The following is a 14,878-nucleotide window of genomic DNA, read 5'->3' on the forward strand; positions in this document are numbered from 1 at the left end:
TCACTCTCATACTCATTTTTCTTTGAACCTTTGCCACTGCCTCTCATGCTTGTGTCATCGCCTTCATGTGCCATCATCTTCGTTTCCCCTCATTGTCAGTATCCATTGTTCTCGGCTGCGCCGTCGTCCTCGTCCTATGTTCTTGCCCTCGTCGTCGCGTGTTCTAGCCCTCACCTTTGTTTCATTTTGGCCTAGCATTTCGGGTGCGTTTTCCCTCACTCCTTGGCCAACCATATTTCGATTTTGGGGTTTTGACGAGGTCGTCTCTATCACCACCACTATAGATCTTAAAGAAGGGGATGTAGAAGAGGCGACATTTAGGGGTGTTCACCACAAACTTACAGAAGGCCTCATGGGTTTTGGAGCTGCCAAGGAGGGAGCGCTAGATGGAGGTTTCTTCGACATAAGTGTCAGGAGGCCTCACGAATGTTGGAGGGACTCTTTGTTCATGGCTATACTCACTTGCAATGCGCATAGTTAGTTATCTTTTCTTGGCTTATGTTGAGGAGGTTTTCTCATGATTTAAGCTTTGTTTTTGCTTCCTACAAATTATTGTTCTTGTTAAAAGTATGTACTATCCAATTTATTCATTCACACATTTGGCTTATTGACTGTAGACATTATTTATTATGCAGATTGAGCGTGATGCTGGTCGTTTGGTAGATTGTAGGGCCAGGATGAATTTCTGCCCCCTTAGGAGCATGCGCCTTGGCTGGTACAGGGTGTCCTATTGATCGATTCATGACTTCCAAAGCTTTAGGGTTTACGACTCCCTTAGAGTGCATTTGGATAGAGAATTTTAACTGAGGAAAGTAATTTATTAGAGAATTTAAATTTCTTTAATCTAAAATTCATTGTTTGGATGTTTTTTATGAAGAATATAAATTTTTGGAATTTTAAAATAGAATTTAAACAACTAAAAATGTGTAATTTTAATTTCCTTCTAAAAAGTGAGAAATTGAAATTCTCTTCTTGATAGAAGAACCTTCCAAAAGATTCACGTATTTCCTTTATAACCTTCATCCTATCTTCCACCTGAAAGTTCCCGAAATCCCGTTCTCGAACTCGCGACTCTTCCCTCACGCTAATGATCCTCTTCTTCAAAAAACACTATTTGAGCTCACAGAGCATCGATCGGGTGCGGGTGTAGGGGGACACGTAGAACTGCACCCGCCAGTCAGGGGAGTAGTCGTCGCTGACTATCACGCGACGGAGGTGCTCGCCGGTGCGAAGGGCCTGGGCCATGCCTTGTGTCATTGACTGAATGTTGTGGTCAGGTGTGATGGTGTACATCGTTGTGTCCCGATCCCCCTTCGATTCCCCATGCCGCATCAATATTCTTCTCTTTGGAAGCACACCAACCATATATTCTCTTCTCTTTGCATTCATTTTCTTTCACCCTCATAATTTTAATTTTTTTATCCAAACACAAAATTTTGAAAATAAAAGAATTTTAATTGAAGTATTTGAAATTCTTAGAATTTAAAATTTCTCAGAATTTTAAATTCCCTTATCCAAACACACTCTTAAGGAATAGGTATGTCACTTCATTTTATTTTGTGTGTAATTATACTTGGCATGGGATTTGGTTTTAGATCTTCATTTTACTTTCTAACTGATTTTATATTTTTATGTTAAATTGTATAGATGTTGTTTCAGACTAAGATTTTATGCTGGAATTTCTTTTTGCTAATGCCATCACCACAGTGCATCTTTCTTGACTTGGTAAAGAGTGGGTATTGTGGGCTTCGGAGGAATTTGGATTCATCACACCAAGTGACTCTGTTTCAACTATAAGTAGTATAATGCCTCAGAAAAAGAATCCAGATCTGATGGAACTTGTTTGTGGGAAGTCTGCTAGAGTCATAGGGGATCTTGTTACTCTTCTCACATTGTGCAAAGGACTTCCTCATGCTTACGACTGCAATTTGCAGGTGGCTAAAGAATTAAAAAATAGTTTACCTTTTTCTCATTTTGCATGTCTTGTTTTCCCATGTGTTCCTGCATTCATTTGTTTTCTTTCTTCACTATTTTATCTTTGAGATTCATTAAAAACATTTGTTTCTAGATGTAGAAGGCAAAGAACCAATATTTGACATCATTAAAACAATTTTGGGGATGTTTGAGGTATCGGCGAAATTCGCTATAAAAAATACTTTTAATCGGGAAAGAATATAAAAGACATTACCTTTTTGAAGTTTAGTGGTTAAAGAACCTTTTATTGATGCCTGGAACAATCTTATCTTGTTGTTTGAGAAGGTAATATGATATAAAGACTCTTTAATACACTACAATTCATTCTATCTATTGTTCAATGTTTTGAAGCTTCTTATACATTCATCTTCTCAAGTGTCTCTAATGATCTTACAGAACAGGTCATCTCCTCTAAAATATGTTTCCAGCAAAATCTGTTTAGATTTCTTGAAACCTTTTCTAAGAATTGGTGAAGAGACCAAGGCACAATGGGAGGATGATAGCTCAAACTGCAACAAGTTTGAAGGCAAAAGTAATCATTTTACGAAGTTATGGTCTCTTATGGTCAGAAGAATAAGCTTCCTCTTCATATCTTCAAGGTATATCTTGGATCCATTTTCTTTTGTTTTAAGGTTTCAGTTAATGTGGCCATGTGGGTCAACCCGTGCACCTTGTTGGTAGGATGAGTTGGTTCACTGATTTAATTTCCCATTAGATTCCTATACTTGCCCAAACTAGTGCCTATATGAGTAACTTTTATTAATACGTTTTATTATCACACATACACGGAAGTGAACAAATGTGGAGCCAATTTTGGTCATAAGTATAATTCCTTTTTTCATGTTTTAGATTTTAGTCCCATCAACTAGCTTCTTTGATCTCAGACGATGCTAGAAGGGTGGCCCTCCCAGTCTTTGTAACTTAAAAAGCCTCTTTAGTAAGGATGAGCATATTACATTAACTGATGAACATTAACTAATTCTAGTTTTTCTATTTATATTACATTAGTCTTCCTCGAGGTTATGCAAAAATCATGTACATCTCCTTTTATTTTAGAAATTCTATGAGCTACTTCAGTTAAATTTTAGACGTGTTGTAGCAATCAACTCTACCTTGCCTACATTATAAAAAGACAATGTATGTAGTTTTAAGTCATGATTTCATGATTAAAAAGTGTATGTGATTTATTATTTTTCTTTTCCTGAAGAAATTGTAATTGGTTACTTCAAAGTAGCACATTGACTGCATTGTGATAAGGTTATATGTCCTTTTGACCATGAAATAATTTGTAAATGTTGTTCTATGTTAGTTACTTTTGTTGAATACATGAAAAATATCTTATAATATCTCGATCGTGTCTTAAGATTAATTTAAAATATCTTGGATTATCTCTTGGGATTGATTTTCATATTTCCTTATATTTTCATCATTTATTGCCTCATTTAATTCAGATTATGAGTCTAGTATTATATAAAGGTCAGTGTTATATATTTTGTGATGCATCATGCCATATATAATCAAATATTAATTTCAGAATACTCAATTTCTATTCTCTCTTTTTCCTTCCTCAATACTTTAAGTCCTATAATTTCAACAACTATATTTTATATTGGATAATTTGTAACTTGCACATATTGTTATTTCTTGCTTTTTATTTGTCACTACTAAAAAATGTGTTATTTATGTTGGTGATTCTAAGACTGTTCTCAAGAACCGTCTTAGAAAGTGCGACAATGGCATTTTTGTAATAAACAGGAAGACAACGACGACGTTTCCACATACCCGTCTTTGAATAGTAGGCGATGGCAAACTTGTAAATTTTTGCTTACCATACAAAGATGGTTTAAACCCAAAAACCGTCTTTGTTTGCTTAGTGATTTCAGCACGTGATTATTGTCCTTCATTTAATCGCGACCTAGCTAGCTCTGAATCTCCTTCACCAACCCCTGACAACGACTTGTTTACGCCCTAGCCTAGTGACATCGTGCCCTCCATGTTGACATCATAGCCCGCTTCGCCGTCATGTTGCTTTCACTGCTTCGTCGAAGTGCATAAGTAGTGGTTCCTTAATTGAAGCTGAGCCCCAATTTAGGTATGTGTCCTAAATGTTGTACATATTAAAGAAAATTGCAAGTTGGATTATTTTTTTAATTAATTCATGCATTACTCATTATTTGTGGTTTTCCATGTTAAGTGGCCTTCATAGTTGATATAAACAACATCAAGTTCTTGAGACTGAAAATAAAAGAGTCATCTATGTTGACATAAATGTGGCTTAAAAATATATATTGTATGTGTGTTGGTGGTTCATAGAATTTGTTTTAACTATGTTTGTGTAAAATATATTGTAGTGAATCATTTTGATTTTAAGATCAGCATGCTTTGGGTGTTTATGATGACCAACTGTTTGCAGAGCAATGCTATTATTGTATGCCAATAATACTCAGTCAGAGATAGAGACAAGCTAATTAAGTTACTAGTCTTGCTGTTATATTCCATTCGTCAGTTTAATTTGAAAATTTCCCATACACTTTAGTTTTCTTATTTTATGCTCTAGCTCTATAGAGGAATAGTTTAAGAGTGAATGGATCCATTATGTCTTCATCCATCTTTAGAAACCCTTATAATCCTACCGTATCCTCAGTGAAGTCCACGACTTTGAAAGCACAAAGTTGTATGAAAAAGTCTTACTACATGATGTTAAATTGCTCCAAATAATTTCTAATAGACATTCATTTCAAACAGAAAATTATGAAGCAAGAAACATGGGATACAGAACACAAATCCAAAACCAAGTGTCGTAACTGATAAGTTACCTGGTAGGAACTGTATGAATCATTTTCCTTCACATCTCCAACAACACCACTTGAATGCCTTTGAATATCATTTTTCTCCTCAAATGAAGAAGATAAATTCATTTGATGCTCTATTACTTCTTTCTCCACTTCCAACTTTTGATCCAAACAGACTTCGACAGTTCACTTAGCCAACATCATAACTAAAATGTAATCCAACTGGCCAGAAATAGAAATTAAAAAACCCTTGCAACCATCAAAGCATTCAAATATAGTGATTCGCCTAATCCCAAAATGAAATAGGCCAAGGATTGCAATTCATACATACACCCAAGAATCAGATTTATATCTCAGTTCTCTCCTCAATTTGTCTTAGACTCTTACTTTCTCACAATTTCTAGTTTTTGAAATAATTCATTAGCCTTATTGCTTTTAGCTGGCCTCAAGGATCTCTAATGAATTTCACAAAGTATCATTGCTCCTCTCAACATACTTTAATACCTTTGATTCCTACCAAATATCAAGTATCAACAGCTGTTAAAAACTTATGAGTTACTACTGAGCAGACAATAAAGTAGGTACAAGGTTCCTTTACCTATATAACTCCCACTGCCCTTAGACAATCGAGCATTTTCACAATCCAACAGTTAGACTAGACCAATTGATATTGGAGAAAGAGACATCGTTTGCATGGGACCTAGAGAAGAAGTCAGATGATTAGAAGGAAAGTGAACTTCTACTGAATGATTCTTAAATGGCATAGTGAAATTATTTCCCCACATATTTTGAGGAAATTTTTTACTACTTCAACTAATTGAGAGCTCAATCCTAGAAGTTTAGCTCCAGGTATAAAATGCTCTGAAAAGTCATTGGATGCACCATTAAATACTACATACGAAGTAAACTTTTGAGTAATGGGATTGAAATAAGAATTGGCCTTTTTGTTGACTCCATGACTACTTTTCCGATCAATAAACTGTTGAGAGAATCCAGAGTCTGTATTGCTTATCAATATGGTGCATTGTGCTGCTTGATTGCTTTGAATTTTCGCTGCTTGCAATACATTGTCAGTTGATATTTGTAAAGGTGAACTAGATACCCAATCCTGCTTAGAACTTCTTTCCAATATAGAATGATCTAAAACAACATATTCAGACTAATTCCTTCTTCTGGATTCCTCATCAAGCCAAACATCTCCCGCAAATTGTTGCATCTCTTGGTTGCTTCTACCAATTGGAACATCTTTACCCATCAACCTCATTGTTGGTTGGATGGAACTTGGTGAGATATGATGTGAACCTTCTTTTAGAGAAACCACCCCATTTCCACTATGATTCCAGACCCAGTTACATTGATTCTATTCAATGAATGAGTTTGAGGATCAGTTCAACTCTGAATTAAGTGGTAGGACATAATGACTAGAACACATATCTAAAGAATTAGGTTGGTGGATATCTTCTCTCTCTCTCTCTCTCTCTCTCTAGGTTGTAACTCAGTGAGTGATAATCGGGTTAGATGATGTGGAAATGGATTAAGACCATCTTTTGGAAATGTCTTCTGAATAACATGATTCTCATTAATGCTTAAATTTTCCTGGTTACTTTGATGGAGAATATTATTAATGGGTAATCCACTTAAAGAACTACGTAACGTACTTGATGTATCTGACTGGTTCATCCCTAAGTTTCCACTTGAATTGAAATTGATTAGCTCACCATGAGAATTAAGTGGCAAACCAAAAAAAAATCCAGATCCAAACAACTATTTTTGCAACTTCCTTTCTCCCAGCCTGTATTGGGGAATTACTTATCAATCATATCTGCAAAAAAAAAAAAAAGTGTTTTATATTTGAATTAGTTTTGCACTTTGTGTCTTTCTTCAAAGTATAAGTGAGGGGTGGATTTAAATAATCCTAGCTAGCGCTAACAATGTTGTGAGTTATAGACAAAAGTTTCCTTCATAAGCCTAGAAGCTAGGCTACCATTAAGATGTTGTTATTGGGGGACATATGAGCAAGGTTGGTTCAAATTGCTATAGTTTATGATTTAAGTGACTGAATAATGGAAAACATGAAGTGTTGTGGTGGTAGTGTATTTAGTGATATTAGGAGACAAAGGGGGTAATCAATAGTGATGTTTCTTCTACCTTGGGAATTTATTTGTTATTATAATTCATTTCAACATATAAGTTCTGGTACTTGTGTTGGGTTGGTGGCTTGTGTTAGGAGTATAGAAGGGAAAAGGGTACTTAAGGAGTTGATTAAAGAGTAAATGGAGCGTATAGGAATCAAATGTTAATTCTATGGCTGAGAAGGTGGTTCTTCTTGTCTGTTTTTTTTTTTGTGCATTCATTTGCACCTTAAACAACATTTCATTTCAAGAACAATGTACCTAGTATACATATTTTCCCATATATAGCATAATAGACAGCTAGCCTATGACAACTTGTGAGTTAAATGCAAACGAAAAATCATTCTATTGTTATGCAACTTGTGATGGACTGTTGTGAATTGTGATAAGCCTGTTGTTTTACAGAAGGCATGGTGCTATTGAATTTGTAAAGGAAACAACACTGTCATTTTGCATGTGATTCAAATTAAGCATCAGATGTTGCCTGCTCATAGCCAATTGAGACAAGTCTGACTTGGCAAGTTGGCACTGCAATGCATCCAGAGAGGCTTACAAGCAAGAATTCTTCCATTTATTTCCACTGCCACTACCACTGCATGGGCCTTTTGGATCTTTTGAATCCTGTGCCCAAAACTACTAGCAATGATGGTAAAAATTGATCAAAATTTCTATCAATGTGACATAAATTGTAAAATTTTGTGATTATCTTTAGCAGGTTACTTTCTAAATTTAAAGTCAAATAATGTATACCAATTATAGTGGTAAAACACAATTATTTTTATATTATATACGTTAATGGTATTTTGAAACTAGTGTAATGAAGACATTAACCACTACTTTGGAAGGAAAGGCAGATCAAGTTGTACCTTGGTGGATTGAACCAAAGGTATGTCATTATTTCTTCAAAAGTGCTCTCGAGTTAATGTCATGTGTTACTTTCATAGTTGTAGCTTTAGTAAATATATTTCATATTGCATTTAGAGTCATGTTCAAACCAGAGGCTATGAGTGTGGATATTATGTCATGCATTGGATGTGGTGCATATTGAGCGACAGTTTGAAGAATGAATGGAATAGGGTATGTTTACTATAATAGGTTTTAATTGTTACTTTTGTATCAAAGTCTCATGCAATGTTTTATGTACGTCACTATTTTCATATTTACAATTTTGCAGTGGTTTTGTAATTCCACATTTCCAGATTAAAAATGTGGAATTTAGAAAAATGTAGATGACATACGAACATTTTTGTTTGAAACTAAACATTTTCATTGTTTACATTATAAACAATTATGGTCAGTTGACATTTAATTTAGCAGTGTGGATATATTTTTTTTTATCAATACTTGGTTACCCTCCATTTTTGTCTGATGACCCAATAAGCGCATGCAGAAAGGTACCTTCCTTAATTGGGTTAATCGCTTTTGATAAAAATAATAATAATTTGTTGGATTTCTTTGGACAAATCATTTAACATTTGTAGATGAGGTGAATGAAATAAAGGTAAGGTGTTCATTTATTTAACTTAGAAGTTGTCAAGATGGTTATGCAGCGAAATCATCTTTGAAAGCTGAAGATGGAATTTTGTATCCCCTTGAGAATAGCTTCTTTTTTCTTCCTAAACCTCCCACTCTTATTCTTCACAAAGAGGAAAAATCTAATTGTGCCTACAGATGACTAGATGTCAATTACTGGTTGATACAATATATGATATTTAAAAAATGGAGGTTTTAAGTGTTTTTTACAATTTCTTATCAGATTGACCATGTGGAATTTGAGTGGCATGCTGGTGGTGGTTCCAATATGTATTAGTTTGACCTTCTCATCAGACTAAAATTTGAACAAGAACATTTCTTTCGTAATATTCAGAGAAATGAGTACCACAATTTGTATGAATTTATCAGGTAAATGTTAGCCCGTTGCCAAATTTTACATACAACTAATTGTTATTGTTATATAAACAATTTGTTTTTGGTCTGCACATGCAGTCGAAAGGGCTTGAAAATTATGAACTTAGGAGACGCCAAACGTACTGCTGGTATAAAGAAGGTTCGTTATTTAAGGATGATGATGCTGTTGATCCACATCTTGAGCGCATAAAGAATGAAGTTGGTGGAGATGAAAGTGATGAGGAGGTGATCAAACAGATAATTTATATAATTTTCATCCTTATCATTTAGTTCATAAGTAGCATTTAATAAATTTATGCTCTAGTTTTATAAATCAAGGAGACAACATTTATTTATGTTGATCAACAATATCTGAAAGTTGGGTTTGGGCATGAAAAAATAAGTGAACTCGAAGCTTACATTTTAGTTTTTGCAACTATTGAACTTACATCCATAAGCATGCAGTTGGCCTAAGTTTATCCATTTTAGTTTCTTGTGTTTTCCTTTTTTCTTTCAATTGTGTTTGTATGCATTTGTTTTGTGCTTCTGTGTGTGTGTGTGTGTGTGTGTGTGTGTGTGTGTGTGTGTGTGTGTGTGTATTCAGGCTATTAAACAGTGGTAAATGTATGTAGGATTCCGATTTTGTTGCTGACAAGGATGATGAAGGTTCTCCTACCGATGACTCTAGGGCAAACGATTTTGATGACAGTGTGAGGAGAAAGAGGCAAGCGATTTTTGTTTGCCTTTGTTATCTTTGTGATAGTTCTCTACTCTTAAAATCTATGGTGTGTTTAACACCTTAATGGTGACCAATTTTTAGAAGCCTGCCAAAAAGGAATCAAAGAAGGATCTTCCTTCTAAGGCATCTACTTCTAAAAAGAAATCAAAAGATGATGAAGATGGAAAGAAGAAAAAAGACCCAAATGCACCCAAGAGGGAAATGTCTGGTTTCATGTTCTTTTCTAAATTGGAAAGAGATGTGTGTTCTATTATATGTCATATTGGCTATATGGTTTTGGATTTGGGTGTGGAAGTTGTGGGTGGGAGTATTTATCAGTTATCACCTTACTTTCGCATAGTTTCCTAGCCTCAGAGTTTAGGGTAACAATTACAATGGCAATTTAAGTAGGTTTGTAATTGTATAATACTTAATTAGCTCTACAGGATATTTTGGGGGAGAAAATCAAAGTTTCTCAGGTTGGGTAAAGAAAAATGTCTTCAAAATGCCAGGTAATAGATGTTGGGATCATCCAGCAAAACCTGTAATTAATGCGAGTGAACTTAAATAGGTATTGTACCAATGTGTCTGGACATTGGACATATGCTTCGAACTCAATGTAGCCAAATAGAGTTATCAATGTTATCAAGGCTACTTTGCAATATTGGAATATCAATCATTTTGTGAACCTAGTGTCTGATGAAGAATATCATTTTGTGAACGAAATTAACTGCTGCATAGGAGGGGAATAAAGCTGATCTAGGTGGGAGCAGGAATGACAAAGTTACAACATAGAAAACCCTTTCCTTCAAAGGTGATGTAATTCATTTTTCCATTGAAGAGTTAAAGGACCCACTTTCTATTAAAAATGTTGTTTATCATTCTGTAACCTGTATGTGTGTGTTAGCTTGCTTTTGTTGATAGGTTTTAGAAACTTTTTTTTATCGGCAAATGTTAACTTTTGTTAGAAACTTAGAATGTTTTTGTTAGTAGAGGGGATTGAATTGAACCTGCGACCTTTTCCTTTCTTCACTTCTCCCTTAAACATTCAACCCACCTTATATTTCTAGGATTTAGAGTTTAGACACTTAATGGAAAGCTGTTTAAATTGTAGTCACCCTTAGCCTGTCTTAATTGGTACCAATCAGAGTTGGTTGCCAATGTATCAGAAAGGGCTACCTACTACCCTATTAAATGGTTGAGTGAAGGACAACAGTCGGGCTATTGACTATTAGGGAATTGAGATCCCACATCGACTAAAGATAAGGGCTAAGTAGTGCACATAAAGCTTAGGCAATCATCACTGCACAAATTATTATTTTTTTGGGTTGAGCTAGGCCTTAAATTCGAATTTTAAGAACACCCTTGGTTGGTTTAAGACTATGTTATTGTCTGATAACTTTTCTTTGTTGTTTCTAGGGTAAATTAGACTAGTTTCCCTTAATTGTTTTCACATTACACCTCTCTTACCTAAGAAACACATTACATTATGTATCCATGTGCAATCTCAAGAAACCTCAACAAGTTTTAGTGTAATTTGTTCTTGTTTCTATATAGGTTAAGAACCAATACTTTGGGGCTTCATGATATGATGATGGTTTTGAACTTTTAATTTCTCCAACTTCTATTGTTACCCCCCCCCCCCCAAACCCATTTGCCTTAACTTTGTTTGGGGAGTGGTATATGGACCATAGGGTTTGGTTTGATTGTTGAGAAAATCACGCAAAGCGGAAAATGAAATTGGTCATCTTAAATGGCCATCGATGTCATATTCTAAAATGTATTCTGAATTCTGATTCACAATGCATATACTATACCTGTTGTGCATTTTTCATCCCTTCATGGATATATTGATTGGAAGTTATCTGATTTTATGATATTGTTGCTCTGTGACATTGATGTGTGGATTTTGGTAGACAGAACAAAATGACTGAATGTCTTAATAATGGTAGTAGATGTTACTGAGGTTCTTTGTGAGCTAGAACTTACTATAAAGAAAGTGAAGGTATCTACTACACCTGATGGAAAAGTGATAGATCTGTTTTTCATCATAGATACCAGGTTTATATTTTATATTTTCTTTCCTGTAATTGTTAGTTTATATCTGTTGAAACTTGTTGATCTATTGATTAAGACTGCAGATGAATTGGAAGGCGAATTGATTTTGAATGAAAATATGCATTTTGAATGGAAATGTACAGTGTCTGAGTTGAAAAAACATGTAGTCACTCGTGAAATTATGTGCAAAATTATTGTCATCTTGATGGCCATCCTTTTGTTTCTGTTAAAAAATATTTTTGAGTTTGTTCGGGGAAATGCGCTAATACTCCAAGATCAAGTTTTTTGAATAGCTGGCATGCTTCATTAGAGAATGTTGCAATGTGTTTGATGAGAAGGAAGTTGCTTTGCTGATTTACAAATGCCCATTTGATGCCAATTCCATCTCCTCGGAGAGTTTACTAATGTAGTTTACTCCTTAATTTTGCATCTGTATCAGGGAACTTCTACAAAGAAAGAAGCGAAATGATGAGAATCCTAAAACAACCCAAATACAGGGACCTATGACCCCAGGAGTAGGACCAAACAGTTGGTGGATACCCTCCAACAAATGGTATCAAGCATACTTAACAAGACCCAAGTGGAGAAGGTTGAAGGCCCAGAGGCAAAGGCACTACCAAGAATTTTAATTATTGCTGAAGGCCCAGACTAATTTGAAGGCACATGCCAAATATGTTCTTTTTTATATTTCTATTTTTTTGGTTGTCATTTTGGCCCAAACTGATTTGAAGGCCCATGTATATTTCTATCTTTTTGTTTAGCTACACTATATGTATTGATTTCATTTTCAACAGAAGGAACTTTTGGCATTAGATAAAAAATTTTGAGAACTTCTCTCTAGGTTCCTCGCTGAACCAATCTCAAACTTATCAAGGTAATCCTTATGGCGTCTATCCTGACTTATCTTCCCTCTCTGGAAGTGGCATCATCCAAACTCTGTAACCTGTATCAAGCGATCCGCTCCTAGTCAAGATCACATCATCTAGTATTAGAGCTTCGGCTCTTGTTACAGGTTCTATCCTATCCAATTTTTATTTTTTTTCTATTTGTAATTTCTCTCAGGTTCGTGTTCAATTCTATTATTTGTGTTCTTGTTTGCGTCTTGTTGCATTTTATTGCGCTCTTATTTGCATCTTGTTGCATTCTTGTTTGTGTTCTTGTTTTTGTTCTTGTTCTTGTTACGTTCTTGTTCTTGTTTCTTTCAGATTCTATGTCAAAAATTATGTTTGAATTCTATTTCAAATTCTGTTTGGGGACAATTTGGCTTACTAGAAGAATTTAGGGGTTTAGGGTTTAGTAGGCTCTTGAATCTATTTGCCTATTGAACAAATTGCCTAAATTATCCTAGACGAATTTGAAAAGAAAGCATTATAAAAAAAAGTTGCAGAAAGTTTGAAAAAAAGTTCGAAAAAAAAAGTGGGTGTTTGATCTTTGAACGCGGATTTGAGGTAGTTAGAGGCTTTTTTGGCCAAAAATCATGGACCAAATCTCCTTCGTTTATTCAAATTTATTATTCAAATCTATTATCCAAATCTGTTATCCAAATCTTTTATCCAAATCTGTTATTCAAGTCTGTTATCCAAATCTGCTATCCAAATTTGTTATTCAAATCTTTTATCCAAATTTGTTGTCCAAATTTGTAATTCAAACCTGTCATCCAAATTTGTTATTGAGTTCGTGATAATTAAGTTGTCTTTCCTATTCTATTACCTTGTGCATCCAATTTGATTCATCCATGAACTAAAGAGGGAGTGAGTGGTAAAAGGCAAGAGTGAAAACATCACACAAAAGCCTATATTGAGAGCATCAAACACGAATGTGCTTCCATCAAATAAAGAAACACGTGAGTAGAGTGTGGTGAGATCTTGAAACCTTTGTTTAAATTACTACAAATTTTTCTGTTCCTTAATTATGGCAAGAACTAGTGATGGTGGTGGTGAATATTCTTAACTGGATGGATTTTTCTGTTACTAGACGTGATGACTACACAAATGCAACATTTGTTGAATTGTAACAATGAAGAGCTCTATGGACGAATTGAAGGATTGGAGAACCAACTGAATCAGAATGCTAAAAGACATTATGGTGGGAATAGAGGGGGCAATGATGGACCCAAGCAAAATAGAATGGAGGGGCAAAACAGAATTGAGGGAGTAAAACTCAATGTACCTCCTTTCAAAGGAAGGAGTGACCCAGTTGCCTACCTTGACTGGGAGATGAAGATTGAGCATGTATTCTCCTGCAATGATTATACTGAAGAGTAGAAGGTGAAGTTAGCAGCAGTTGAATTATCAAACTATGCCCTTGTTTAGTGGAATAAAAATCAAAGAGAGATGATGAGAGAGGAAGGGCGGGAGATAGATACATGGACTGAGATGAGAAAGGGTTATGCAAAAGAGGTATGTTCCTACTAGCTACAATAGAACCATGCGACAAAAACTCAAGAGGCTATCCCAGGAAAGTTTGACTGTGGAGGAGTACTACAAAGAGATGGAGATGGCACTAGTGAGGGCCAACATTGAAGAGGAAACTGAGGACACAATGGCTCATTTTCTGAGTGGCCTAAATCCTGACATTAGAGATGTTGTTGAATTACAGGAGTATGTGGAATTGGATGAACAACAGCTGAAGAGGAAAATTGCAGCAAGAAGGAACTCATCCAACAATTTCAACCAGAACTGGACCAACATATCCAAAAAGGAAGGAGGCAACTCGTCCAGTATACATGGAAAGTCAGTAGTGTCCAGTGCTGAAACCAAGCATAATTCTACCTCATCATCCAACACTAGTACCAGAAACATAAAATGCTTCAAATGCTTAGGCAGAGGACATATTTCTTCTAACTATCCAACCAAGAGGACCATGATTATGAAGGCAGATGGAGAAATCACCAATGAATTTGAAATCAGTGAAGAAGAAGTGGAAGAAGAGCTTAAGGAGGAAGCTATGTAGGGTGATATGCTAATGGTAAGAAGGCTCTTCGGAAGTCAGATGCAGCCACTAGATGACACCCAAAGAGAAAATATTTTCCACACTAGATGTACAATTAATGATAAGCTTTGCTCTTCAATTATTGATGGAGGAAGCTGTACCAACATTGCAAGTTCCAGGTTAGTGTCCAAACTGAATTTGGATACTTAGCCCCATCCTAGGCCATACAAACTTCAATGGCTTAGTGAAGATGAAGAGGTAAAAGTGACTTAGCAGGTTGAGGTGTGTCTCACCATTGGAAGATACAATGATAGGGTGTTGTGTTATGTGGTTCCAATGGAGGCGACTCATATAATGTTAGGAAGACCATGGTAGTATGACACCAA

General features: G+C 35.4%; 2 pseudogenes; both read left to right on the plus strand.

Annotated features, from left to right (window-relative positions):
* The first annotated feature begins 426 nt into the window (after window positions 1–426).
* Window positions 427–2,196, plus strand: LOC114422505 (annotated as a pseudogene).
* Window positions 2,197–8,699: 6,503 nt separating this feature from the next.
* LOC114423314 lies at window positions 8,700–13,825 on the plus strand (annotated as a pseudogene).
* Window positions 13,826–14,878: the final 1,053 nt, after the last annotated feature.

Source organism: Glycine soja, chromosome 1, assembly GCF_004193775.1.
Source record: "Glycine soja cultivar W05 chromosome 1, ASM419377v2, whole genome shotgun sequence".
Taxonomy (NCBI): Eukaryota; Viridiplantae; Streptophyta; class Magnoliopsida; order Fabales; family Fabaceae; genus Glycine; species Glycine soja.